Here is a 14,045-nt window from a genome sequence, read left to right on the forward strand (position 1 = left end):
TAGAGGGAGTTCGTGTGGAACAGGTGGTAGAATGTAAGTTTCTTGGGACCATCATTACAAATGACCTGACTTGGAGCGCAAACACTGCTGCTTTAATTAAGAAGGCACAACAACGGTTGTATTTACTAAGGATTCTTAGGAAACAACAACTGGCTGAGAGTCTACTGACTACCTTCTATCGGAGTTCAATTGAGAGTATATTATCCTACTGTCTCTGTGTATGGTTCTCGAGCTGTACAGTGGCCGAGAAAAAGGCAATTCAGAGGGTGATCAAGACGGCCCAAAACATCATTGGCTGCTCACTCCCCTCTTTGGAAGAACTGTATAGGAATAGATTTAAGAGGAAGATACTTAATATATTGAATTACTCCTCTCATCCGGGACATCAGCTCTTTGAACTATTACCATCGAGAAGGAGAAGAACAAGGACGGCCAGATTTAAGAACAGTTTTTATCCAAGTGCAGTTTTGAGTTTGAATGCAGGGTCATAAGATTTTTGTGGAATTTAAATGGCTGAGAGTAATGGGGTATTTACATTTTTAAATTGCATAGAGATTATTGTATGGTTGGTTGTGTTTAGTTTAATTTTTTTCTTTTAGTGGTGTTTGTCCAGTTTTACTTTGTGGAAGAGCACCTCATTTCGTTGCACCCGCTAGCGAGTGTAATGACAAATAAATTCTTATGTCTTATGTCTTCATATTCTGTGTTGTGAAAAATTGGTAGAAATTAAAATATGCTACCTAGAGAAAAGCACTATTTTTATTTCTTCAATTGAAACAATTAAATATACATTATATTACAAATCTGCCTTATACAACTTTTGTAGGTATTTTTTTTTTCATTTTTAAAAAAATAGTTGAACCATTGGTCAATCATTATCTCATCAAAACAAAATAATTATCTCCCAGAGTGTTTTCTTAGCAAGACCAAAACATGAAAGGCTACACAAAAGGATATTTAAATTCAACAACAATCAAGGATTCTGTCTGACTATAAAGTAATTGTTGACTCACAAGCAGTTTGGTACAAGGAGTAATAATCCCCCTGACACATTCATTGCTTCAAGTTTCAACCCTCTGACCTTTTCTGCCGGAGTAGCTGTTCAATACTTGTAATGTTCAAGATACAAATTTGTACTATCATGGATCTTTTAAAAAGAAATGGTGGATATTCTCATTAGATGCATTCCCAAATATAATCCTTGGGTTAATACTTAGATGAACTATTGTATGCAATATACTTCCCTATGGGTAAGATGAAAGACAAAACATTTTCACAATAAGAAAAGCATCAAGATGTTTCTTCTGATGTTTTTGGTGCACAGAGTAGTTACTCTGAGCTGCCCTGCAAGTGATGCTTTCCTTGTTCCACATGAATGGTACCACCGTGGAGATTTCATTATTGGTGGGATGATGTCTCACATCATTTACCACTTTATTGAAAGTAAATTTAATGAAAACCCTGCTATAACATCTTATGACATACCAATGTAAGATTTTTTTCATTAACTAATCTTAGCCTAACTCTCCAAATACCCCTTATATGAATAAAAGCTGTTTGTTCATAAATGTAGAGTTCTTTTGATATAATCTGTAATTTCTATGTCTTTCAATGGCATCTGGTTCTGGCAAAAGAAATAATCTTCTTTACATTATTTTAAAGATTTTCTGAAAACATCATAGAAAATAAATATAGCACTTTGAAAAAAAGTCACTACTTTTATTTGCTGAAGTACATTTTTGTTGGAGGTCATAGAAATGCTGTGTTAACTCAATTTGAACTCTGTAAAAATTACCAATAAAGGAGAATATTTTGGTTCAGCATTGAAAGGAGGGGTGCTTCATGCCCTCTGAGATGTGCTGTTTTATTGCAGATATTTCCTTCTCCAAACTAGATAACCTCTTCAAAGCTAGACTATTTTGCATAATGAAACATCTACAGGAAAGTCACCAAACTCACAGAGTACCAAGGATCCTCTGTATAAATTATTAAGTGTTTTAGAAAGATGATTATCTTTTTACTACTGTCAGAGAAAGAATTGTTTGTTATTCATACAGAAATGATGAGAATTGTCAACTATTTTTTTTCAAATGGGATTTAAAATATTTAAAATATTTGCAGTGTAATCACCAAATTTCATCAGCATGTCCTTGCCTTGGCTTTTGCTGTGAAGGAGATCAATGAGGACTCCCAGATCTTACTTAATATCACTCCAGGGTTCCACATCTATGACAGTTACAACAACCCAAGGATGACCTATCACACCACTCTGGACCTGCTTTTCAAATCCCAGGAATTTGTCCCTAACTACAAATGTAATAGCCAGAAGAATCTCATGGCTATTATTGGAGGATTGGATTTTGATACATCATTTTATATAGGTGAAATTATAAGTTTCTTCAAGATTCCACAAGTAAGCTGTGATGGGGTTGAGGAGGAAAATTCTATATTTTGTTGTTCTTATGGAATATATAATGAGCACCAAAGATTAGGTTTAGGTTTGTGTTAAGATTTATAACTCAGATTGAAATTAAATGTAGTACTCTTTGCCCCTATTTTAAAAAAAAAGATCTTTTCTATGTATTCAAAAGAATGCCAAGAAATACCTTTCTATGTTTATATTTAGAGAAAAAGATTTCTAGGAAAACATTGTTCCTTGGGTATATTTTGTAAGAAAACTACACTAAAAATTAGATATGATTCGAGAATTGAACAGAATACCACTCCATTTTTTTAAGCTGATATATGGCTCATTGGTTCAGGAGGAATTCCAGACCAGTAAACTTTCTTCACTTTATTTCATGGTGCCCAAAGAGGAACATCAGTACACTGGGATTATCCAACTACTTCATCATTTCAGGTGGACATGGATTGGAATTTTTGCTGTAGATAACAACAGTGGGGAAAATTTCCTACAGAAAATTCAGCCCTTACTTTCCCAGAATGGAATATGTTCATCATTCATACAAAGTCTTTCCCAACTGGTCCATTTGGAAGACTATCAAGAATATTTTCAAAAAATTGAAATTATCTCCATCAACATGATGAACAGCAAGGCAAATGTATTTCTTGTCTATGGGGAATCTTCGGCAATTATGTGGCTAAGGATTGCCACATTTATTGTAGATCCTGAAAGCAAGGAAATTGCCTTGTTTAGAAAGGTGTGGATCATGACTGCACAGATTGATTTTGTGCTATCAGGATTTCAAAATCGGTGGGATCTCCAGATGTTTCATGGAGCTATTTCTTTCAATATTCATTCAACAGCAGTTGTAGGTTTCAAGGAATTTCTTCAGACCATAAATCCCCTTTCAGTCTCCCAAGATGGTTTTTTACAGGATGTTTGGGAACAATCATTTGAGTGTTCATTTCTGAGATCAGACTTAAAAGAAATACACAGTAGGAAATGTACTGGGGAGATGAAGTTGGAGGATCTTCCTGGGCCAGTATTTGAAATGGAAATGACTGGACAAAGCTACAGTATCTACAATGCTGTTTATGTTGTGGCTCATGCTTTGCAAGCACTACTCATGCAGAGATATAATGTTAAAAAACCTATGATAAAAAAACCTGACTATCCAGATTTCCAGGCTTGGCAGGTATTCTCTCTGCTTTGGACAATTGTATTGCAATGAGTCACTTTATATAGAAATATATTTTGAAATGATTGTGGAAAATCCTAATATTTTCTGCATGTGGAATCAAGTTAAGTATGAAATACAATCTAGAAATAAGGAGGAATTTCCTGTCAGTGGGAAAAATTAGTTTGTTGAACAACTTGCATTCAGAAGTTCTGGGTGTTTCATCACTGAAGATTTTTATGACGAGATTGCACAACCATTTGTTAGAAATGATATAGGGTCTCATCCTTAAGCAGGGGGGTGAACTAGAATATCTCTGAAGTCCCTTCCAACTCTGTTATTCTGTTCTGTATAGAATGGATACAAAAAAACAGATTCCTGTTATTCTGACTATTGAGAACCTACCATATAAATTATAGTTATGTTTCTATAGGAATTATTTAGGAAATCATTTTAGTTTGCCCAATCAAAATGATAATTTAAATTACATTGTCTGTTCGAAAAATAATCTATTTTTCAAGATACTTCTGTGTGGCTCATGAACTTCTGATATATTCAAAGATGACTCTTCTGTCTCTATCAGATATTTAGAGGAATGAAGTGGTGGTCCTTTTTAAATGTGGCATACACAATATGAAAAATCCTATGTTTGCAATGATTACTATATCCCATCTATCTATTGAAGAATACTTGAATCTCAGAATTTAAAGTTTTAACGAAGGGATTTCATACTATCAAACAGCCTTGTACAAATGAGCAAATGTTTATGCTATGGCTCATGCTCTGCAAGCCCTACTCATGCAGAGATATAATATTAAAAAAAAACATGATGAGTGAAAAAACTGATTATCCAGATTTTTAGGCTTAGCAGGTATTCTCTCTGCTTTGGGCACTTCTTTTTTAAAAAAAAAAAACAAGTCACTTCATATAGAAATATATATGGCAAATGATTGTGGAAAGTCTTAATATTTTCTGCATATGGAATGAAGTTAAACATGAAAAACAATCTAGAAATAAGGAGGAATTTCCTGTCAGTAAGAAAAATTAATTTGCTGAACAGCTTGCATTCAGAAATTCTGGTGGTTTCATCACTGAAGATTTTTTATGATGAGCTTGCACAACCATTTGTTAGAAATGGTATAGGGTCTCATCCTTAAGCAGGGGGGTGAACTAGAATATCTCTGAAGTCCCTTCCAACTCTGTTATTCTGTTCTGTATAGAACAGATATAGAAAAACAGGTTCCTGTTATTCTCATCATTGAGAACTTGCCATATAAATCATGGTTTATGTTTCTGTCAGAATTATTTATTTATGTATTTAATTAGTAGACCTAAATAATAGGAATTGGCATAATTCCAATAGTCTATATTCATTATGATTTGGTTTGTTGTTTTTTATCTTTTTTTAATAGTACCAAATTAATAGTAGAGTTCATATTTACATTTCCATGCATTATCAAGTATCAAATTTATAAGTGCACATATTTAGTAATTATTATAGGAATGGGGAAAAATGACTGAATGATATTTGAATTTGATGGTCTCCTCTCTATCAACATTCTTTCAACTCCTTCTCTCTTTCATTCTTTTTCAACTAGCTCCATTCATTTCTTCACAACATTTCTTTCAATAATTCAGTAGAGTATCCTTGAATGAGAAAGGGGAAGCAACAGGTGGCTTCGACATCACCAACTTGGTCACTTTTCCAAACAGATCCTTTCAGAGAATTAGAGTTGGAAAGATCGAACCCGGTGCAACCAAAGGGAAGGAATTATTCATTGATGATGAGAGGATTGCGTGGCACCCAACTTTTAACCAGGTATGGAGGATTTTATCAGTCATGGTTTTTTTGCATCTTTTTATTTTATTTCATTCAAGGCAAACTTAAAATTAAACATGAAAAACAATCTAGAAATAAGGAGGAATTTCCTGTCAGTAAGAAAAATTAATTTGCTGAACAGCTTGCATTCAGAAATTCTGGTGGTTTCATCACTGAAGATTTTTTATGATGAGCTTGCACAACCATTTGTTAGAAATGGTATAGGGTCTCATCCTTAAGCAGGGGGTGAACTAGAATATCTCTGAAGTCCCTTCCAACTCTGTTATTCTGTTCTGTATAGAACAGATATAGAAAAACAGGTTCCTGTTATTCTCATCATTGAGAACTTGCCATATAAATCATGGTTTATGTTTCTGTCAGAATTATTTATTTATGTATTTAATTAGTAGACCTAAATAATAGGAATTGGCATAATTCCAATAGTCTGATATTCATTATGATTTGGTTTGTTGTTTTTTATCTTTTTTAATAGTACCAAATTAATAGTAGAGTTCATATTTACATTTCCATGCATTATCAAGTATCAAATTTATAAGTGCACATATTTAGTAATTATTATAGGAATGGGGAAAAATGACTGAATGATATTTGAATTTGATGGTCTCCTCTCTATCAACATTCTTTCAACTCCTTCTCTCTTTCATTCTTTTTCAACTAGCTCCATTCATTTCTTCACAACATTTCTTTCAATAATTCAGTAGAGTATCCTTGAATGAGAAAGGGAAGCAACAGGTGGCTTCGACATCACCAACTTGGTCACTTTTCCAAACAGATCCTTTCAGAGAATTAGAGTTGGAAAGATCGAACCCGGTGCAACCAAAGGGAAGTAGAATTATTCATTGATGATGAGAGGATTGCGTGGCACCCAACTTTTAACCAGGTATGGAGGATTTTATCAGTCATGGTTTTTTTTGCATTTTTTATTTTATTTCATTCAAGGCAAACTTAAAATATGAAACTCAGAAAAATCCAAACAAGGCCAAACAAGAAAAAGACAAATCAACAAAAATATTAAAAAAATAAAGATGCATCAAAAAAGGCCAACATTTATACACAAAGTCAAGCTATTTTTCCAAAGCACCTGAAGGCCAGACAAGGAATAATGAATGGAAACTGAACAAGGAGAGATTCAACCTGAAATAAGGGAAATATTCTGACACTGAGATCAATCAACCAATGGAAAAGCTTGTGTTCAGAAGATGTTTTATGCTATTATATTCTACGTTTTGTTTGTTTGTGTATTGTTTTTTAAAATTAATAAAATTTGTTCAAAAAAAAGAAGAAGAGACTGGACTGCCATCTGTCAGCAATGGTGTAGGGTCTGCTTGGGTGGGGGGTTGGACTAGATGACTTACAGGGTTCCTTCCAAATTTGTTAATCTGTATCTATTATTCCCCCCTGATTAATACATTACTACATCATTGATTTTCACTCTTTGAGAAACAGCCTGCCACCCTCCAATCTTGATTGAAAATATACGTGAGGATGAAATGATTTTGATATTGAATTAATGAATTTAAATATGAAAGGAAAATTTATCTAAAGATTAGTTGAATGGATAATAAGTTGAAGTGATATTAATTAAGAAAGTTGAAAGTGTAACTATGGCTATGTATAAATATTGTAATCTGGAATCACATTGCTCGTGTGAAGAGATGTGTAAAAAATAAAAAATAAAAAAAATTGGGGAAAAAAAGAAATCACAAGAATGGCAATTCTTCTATCAAATTGTAAACACATTCAATTATTTACTCACTTGCCCTTCATACAGGACCTTTTGTATATGATTTTAATCTCTACATCTTTTTAACGTACATTATAAACCCCAGTTAATTCAACATCCATGTTGGAAATCAATAATAATTTCATTCCATTAAGGAGAAAAATCAGAAACTGTTTTAAAAACCCTCCTTTTCGGACTTCCGTTTGGGCGCTGTGTTGGTGCGGAGCTGAGGAGTGGATCGTTGCTCAGAAAGATTCCGATTTTTGCTAGTTCGTGGCTTTTGGGGGCATGCCAGACCCCGGAGGGGTAGGCAAAAGAGAGGGGAAGATTCAGAGGTCTTGGGGAGGTGCTGCGATCCCAGAGACTGGAAGAAGAAACTCCTGAAAACCAACAGCAGAAGAGGGAGATCATGACAACTGTGATGATCGGAACCAGAGACACACCAACCCAGCCGATTAAAAGAAGTGAAAAGAGAGAAGCAGCAGGCTGAGCACTGGAAAGGTGCATTTAAAGAAGATCTTCAGAATATTGGTGTATACTGTAAAGAAAGCTCCGAACTGAGTGGTGGGGTGAACAGACGGTGTCTTTGACAGGAGCGTTGGCTGAAATAACGGCAGAGATTTAAGCTAACTAATGGAATCGTGAAACCTGAGGAGACAAAGGGTGAGATAACAACATTTGCTTTGTGAGTGGAGGAGTGAACTATAGAACTTTATTGTCCATTTATTTGAGAACTGGGGAAAGAAAGAAAAAGAAGTGAAAGAGATTAAGTGCTATAGGAAAACAAAAGGACAATTAAGAGTGTAAAACTTGGGAACGAACTTTTACTGCATTGAAACATCAGAAGAAAGGACTGGGGAAAAGAAACCTTAATCTGATAAGTATTAATAGACAACTCTGACAACATAATAACAAAAACTTATTTAAGGTTTATAAGTGAAACTGTGACTGCGCGGGAATAAAAGAATAAAAGAGCAACAAGAAAATACACAACCAGAGAAAGTGACAGTGCAATTTGGAATGAGGACATTTTGAATTAAGACCTGATGTAAGACAATTAACAAAAAAAATTGCTGGATCTGATTTAATAGATATTGGTAAGATACAAGTCTATTTAAGTGATGTTGGTAGAAAATTAATTTGATAGAGGTAAATATACTAGAAACTTCTATATAGAATATTATTTAATGCTTATTGAATTGTTTGGATCAATTGTATAATTGTTGGAAAGTGATTCATATGAAATAGATGGTCAAAGAATAATTATATAGTATTATTATAGTATTATTATTCCTATTTTATTTTTCTACTGATAAACTATACCAATCAATTTTTGTTTAAGAAATCTAAGGGGAAAAAAATAAGAAATTAGAATTACCTACTTTGATTAAATATATTTCCTTAAAGAAAAAGATAAATTCATATATTTAAATATATTAATGAACTGGGTGCTTTAACTATTTACAATATTTTTGTGATTACATAGATTTGATACTTTTCTGGTTAAACATATTAGTATTTACTTACTTGTATCTATAGTGGATTAATTAAATATATATTGGATTAATATTTAACTCTCTAAACCTTAGAATATTTGACCACTTAAGAAATTGAAATAAGATCTGTCTGGGACTACCTATAATACAAAATTCTTATTTAACGATATATGTACAAATACCGTGTACAGTATTTAAAGGAGAAGACAATATAACTCTACTAGGATAGTTGATGGTTGATTGGAGAGAGCTTGTACAAATAGTTAAAATGGCCACAATAACTACAAATGTAAAATCAGGGAAGAAACCTACAACAGCGACATCTTCACCTCTGGGACAGAGATCGATTGATGCAATGTTATTGGCAGAAAAGACAAGTTCCGCCCAAAGTTTGCAGGCAGTACAGTCAACGCTTGCCATGATGTAGGAAATGATGGTAAAAACCCATGAACTGATTGTGAGGAATCACGAAGACATGAAATTAGAAATGAGAATGGAAATAGGGGGTGAAGAATGAGATACAAAATTTAGATAGTAAAATCAGAAAGATCCAGGAGACAATGACAAAAAATGAACAAAAATTAAACATAGTAGAGGCAAGAACTGAGGTGGTGGAAAAGAGATTAGAGGACTCAGAACAAAATTGGAAAGTTTTATATTGTGAACTTCGGGATTCTGTGGTGCATATAGGATTAGAAAAAGCATCATTTTATTTGAGATTCCAGAATGTTGTTGAAGATAAAAGATTTACGTGAAATAATGGTGAATTTGATAGCAACAGCCCTACAGAAAGACAAACAGGAAATTGAGAATGACATCGATGAGGTCTACAGAGTATACACACACTACACCTGAAGATATAGATTACCCTGAGAAGTCCACATCCGATTCATGAGAAAGACGATACGAGACATGCTATACTGCAAGACCAGATATGAGCCACTGATATATAAAGATCATGAAGTGGTCATGTTGAAGCAAATACCCAGGAGAGTTAGGGAGCAAAGAAGGGGCTACCAGTTTTTGTCATCTCAGTTAATTAAAAATGGTATATTGTTCAGATGGCTCACCCCAGAACGGCTCCTAGTAGCATGGCAGAATAAAAAATATAAAATTGATACAATAGAAAAAACACATCATTTTCGTGAACAATATCTGGAACTCGAAGAAGAACATGAAAGTGGAGGAGATTTAAATACAAGAAGTCAGGAAGAACTCTCTGAAGAGAAAGAACCTGTACCTCAGTCAGAATCTCAGAAACCTAGAGAAGATGAGGACAACAGACCAAGTACAAGAGAACCCAGAACAAGAAAAGAAACAAAAAACGCTCTACACAGACAGTAATATGAGCAGAGAAATCACCTTATTCTCAGTTAATATCAATTGTTTAAACTCAACATTAAAAAGAAAACAGTCATTTGAAAAACGTAAAAAGCAAAATGCAGATATAACTTGTATACAAGAGGTACACATCATAGATAAACAGGCAGATCTCCTAAAGGATACTAATTTGGGAAAAATGTATTGGGCCCTTTCAAACCAAAGAAAAAGGGGTATTGTAGTATATATAAAAGATTGGCTGCAACACAAACAAGTATATAAGGATGATGATGGAAGAATGTTATTTATAGAAATAATATTAAACCAGAAAAAGACCTTGTTATACGCCCCGAATGTAAACCAAAAAGAATTTTATAATAAACTCCACCATAAGATAATAGAATATGAATATACAAATGTATGTATTGTAGGAGATTTAAATGCTGTTTCAGACTTTAAAAGTTCCAATAATAATAATAATTAATAAATAAAAGGAGACTATTTCCATCGTCTTTTAATAACATGGTAAGGGAATTAAACTTGAAAGATGTGTGGAGAGAACTATATCCAACCAAAAAGCAATATACTTTCTTTTCCAATCCCCATCATTCTTGGTCTAGAATAGATCAGATTTGGATGGACCCAGGCTTAATGAAAAACATTGAAAATATAGAGATTTTGCCAAATGTATGGGCTGATCATAACCCTATTCAAATTAAATAGAAAGGAAAGAGAACAATTGGAAAAGGGACATTTAATAATAATATATTAAAAGATAACAAATATATTGAAATGATGAGAAAAGAATTGGTTGTTTTTTTTTAAATAAACAAGAGAGAGCATATGTTTCTTCAAAATCTTTGGTATACCACAAAAGCCTATGTGAGAGGTTTAACTATTGGCTATAGTATTAAAAAAAGTAAAGAAAAAAGACAACAACAAAATGTGTGGAGAGAGAAGCTTAAAGATTTAGAAGTAAGTAGACAATTTGATCCAAATAATCAAAATACTAGTAAAGAAATAGATTTGGTAAAACATAAGATAAATTTAAGTATGCAGGAAGACCTGGCCCAAAAAGTTAAATTAGCAAAACAAAACTATTTTGAAAATGCAAACAAGCCAGGGAGATGGTTAGCCCATAAAATAAAAAAAGAACAAGGTAAAAACCCTCCTTTTCAAAACCTTTTATGCTTATCCCCAGGATCTTCCATTATCTCAATGTAATGACCCATGTTTCCCTGGATCCTGGAAGAAGGGGATTGAGGGGGATAAGTTCTGCTGCTATGACTGTGTTCCATGCCCAGAGGGGAAGATTTCAAATCAAAATGGTAAGCTTGTAGCAAACTTTAATATACTACTTTGGGATGCATAAGATTAATAAAGTCAGTTTCAATAATATGGAATGTCTAGTTGACAAATTCCATGACTTTTCTTCCAGATATGGATGACTGTTTTGAATGTTCAGAAGATTATTATCCACATAAAAAAATGAAAGACTGTATCCTGAAAACAATGGTATTTCTAACTTTTGAAGAAACCTTAGGAATTAGTTTATCCTCAGCAACTCTTTGTTTCTTCTTCCTGACATCTTGGGTACTTGGAACATTTATTAGGCAGAGGAATACTCCCATTGTCAAAGCCAATAATAGGTCCCTCACATACACCCTCCTTGTCTCTCTTCAACTCTGTTTTCTCTCCTCTTTATTCTTCCTTAGCCAACCTGGAAAAGTAACCTGCCTTCTCCGACAATCAATGTTTGGCATCACTTTCTCAGTGGCCATTTCTAGTGTACTGGCTAAAACCATCACTGTAGTTGTTGCTTTCATGGCCACTAAACCAGGATCTCAGATGAGGAAATGGGTGGGGAAAAGATTGGCCTTTTCTATTGTCCTCTTATGTTCTCTCTTCCAAGTTTGTATTTGTATACTTTGGTTGTCAACATCTCCCCCATTCCCTGAGTTGGACATGCACTCAGAGATTCAAGAAATGAGTTTACAGTGCAATGAAGGGTCAGCTTTTTTCTTCTACTGTGTCTTGGGCTACATGGGTATCTTGGCTATCTCTAGCTTTATTGTTGCTTTCGTTGCCCGTAAATTACCGGACAGCTTTAATGAAGCCAAGTTCATCACCTTCAGCATGTTGGCCTTCTGCAGCATATGGATGTCCTTCTTTCCAGCCTATCTGAGTACAAAAGGAAAAGCCATGGTAGTTGTGGAGGTCTTTTCCATCTTGGTTTCCAGTGCTGCTTTACTAGGATGCATATTCCTGCCAAAATGCTTCATCATTGTTTTTCGGCCTGAGTTAAATCAGAGAGAGAAACTCATAAAGAAGAATTAATACCACATGTGAAATTTCTGTCCAAGAGAAATTGCTGAAATAAATTATAAAAAACTGTTTGATGTCTACAGGAAATATATATAAAACCTACAGGAACATAGAAGTTTTTATTTCTGACAAGGAAGGGTTTATAAACAGTATTTAAAAAAGAACAATAAAAATTTCTTGGAAAATGCCAACAAAGCAGGAAGATGGCTAGCATATAAATTAAAAAACAAAAAGAAAAATGTTGGATTAGTAAATTACAGAATGAGAAAGGAACTATGTGTTATCAAAGTAAAGAGAAAAACAAAATAGATCAAGAGTATTTTGAAAAGCTACGACAAATGGCCCATAGAGGAAAAGCAAATACAATGTCTAGAGAAAGTAGAGCTGCCAAGAATCACAGAAGAAATAAAAATGTTGGAACTAATTGAAATATTGAAAAAACAGAGGAATAATAAAAGGACAGGCCCTGATGGACTACCAGTAGAAATATATAAAGAATTCCAGGAACCATTAGGCTAAATAGTATTAAAAGTGTTTAATTCAATTTTAAAAGGATAAAAAACACCAGCATCATGGACTGAAGCAAACATAAAAGAAAGTGTGGATTTAACAATGGTTAAAAATTACAGACCCATATCATAATTGAATTCAGGTTACAAAACATTTATGGCAATCATTGCAGAAAGACTTAAAAGATTCCTATACAAATTTATACATGTAGATCAAAACGGGTTTCTCCTAAAAAGACAAATATGTAATAACATGAGAACGATACTGGACATTTTAGAATATTATGAGGTTCACTGTGAAAAACAAGGAGCATTGATATGGACTTTGCTGTGTTCTGCTTGATTGGTGAACACGGCAAACTCCAAGACCAATAAACACAAACCAAGACTCCCAACCAATCAGGACGAAGAAAAAACCATTCTGGCACAGCAGTAGGCTAGCCCCAAATTTAAAACTGAAATGGCTGTGAAAGTCTGACTCACAGACGAACACAATACAGAAGCCTGATGATGGCAGATGAGATTCTGCCAAAACGTTGCTACAACTTTAAAAGCACAACTATAATGACGTGGGAAAATACCAGAACAAAGCTGAATACCATACATGTAAGTACCCGTGAAAACTTAAGATATGTGTGTGTGTGTGTGTGTATGTGTGTGTGTGTTTGTGTTGATTTGTCTGTTTTAAATGTATGTCAAATAAATGTTTTTTTCTAGAATAAAAAAATAAAAAAAGAATTATTCTGAAAGACAAGCAAATTAGAGAGCTAAATATTAAGAAAGAAACATACAAATTACAGGCATATGCAGATGACCTTGTATTCAACATAGAGGAACCACTGCAATCAGGCACAAGGTTTATGGAAGTACTGGAGGACTACTGGGAAGTAGTGGGACTAAAAATAAATAAAGATAAAACTAAAATGATAACAAAAACATGACAAATTCACAGAAAAAAGATTTGGCTGAGAAGATAAATATTCTAATAGTGAAGAAAGTAAAATATTTGAGAATATAGTTATCAGCAAGGTATAGAACAATAAAAGAGGATAATTATATTAATTTGACCAATCAAATAAAGAAAGAATTAGAAAAATTGGGAAACCTGCAACTCTCCTTTATGGAGAGAATTGCAACAATAAAAATGAATATCCTACCTAAAATACTTTTTCTTTTCCAAAATATACCAATAAAACTAGAGAAAAATACTTTGAAGATTTGAATAAAACAATATTGAAATTTATTTAGCAG

At 33.6% G+C, this 14,045-nt stretch overlaps 1 pseudogene; it reads left to right on the forward strand.

The window, feature by feature from the left end:
- The first annotated feature begins 3,041 nt into the window (after positions 1-3,041).
- On the forward strand, positions 3,042-12,297 carry LOC113429485 (vomeronasal type-2 receptor 26-like; annotated as a pseudogene).
- The last annotated feature ends 1,748 nt before the right edge of the window (positions 12,298-14,045 follow it).

Source organism: Notechis scutatus, chromosome Z (assembly GCF_049901735.1).
Source record: "Notechis scutatus isolate UNSWTSFEM ecotype Mainland chromosome Z, rNotScu1.2, whole genome shotgun sequence".
Lineage (NCBI taxonomy): Eukaryota > Metazoa > Chordata > Lepidosauria > Squamata > Elapidae > Notechis > Notechis scutatus.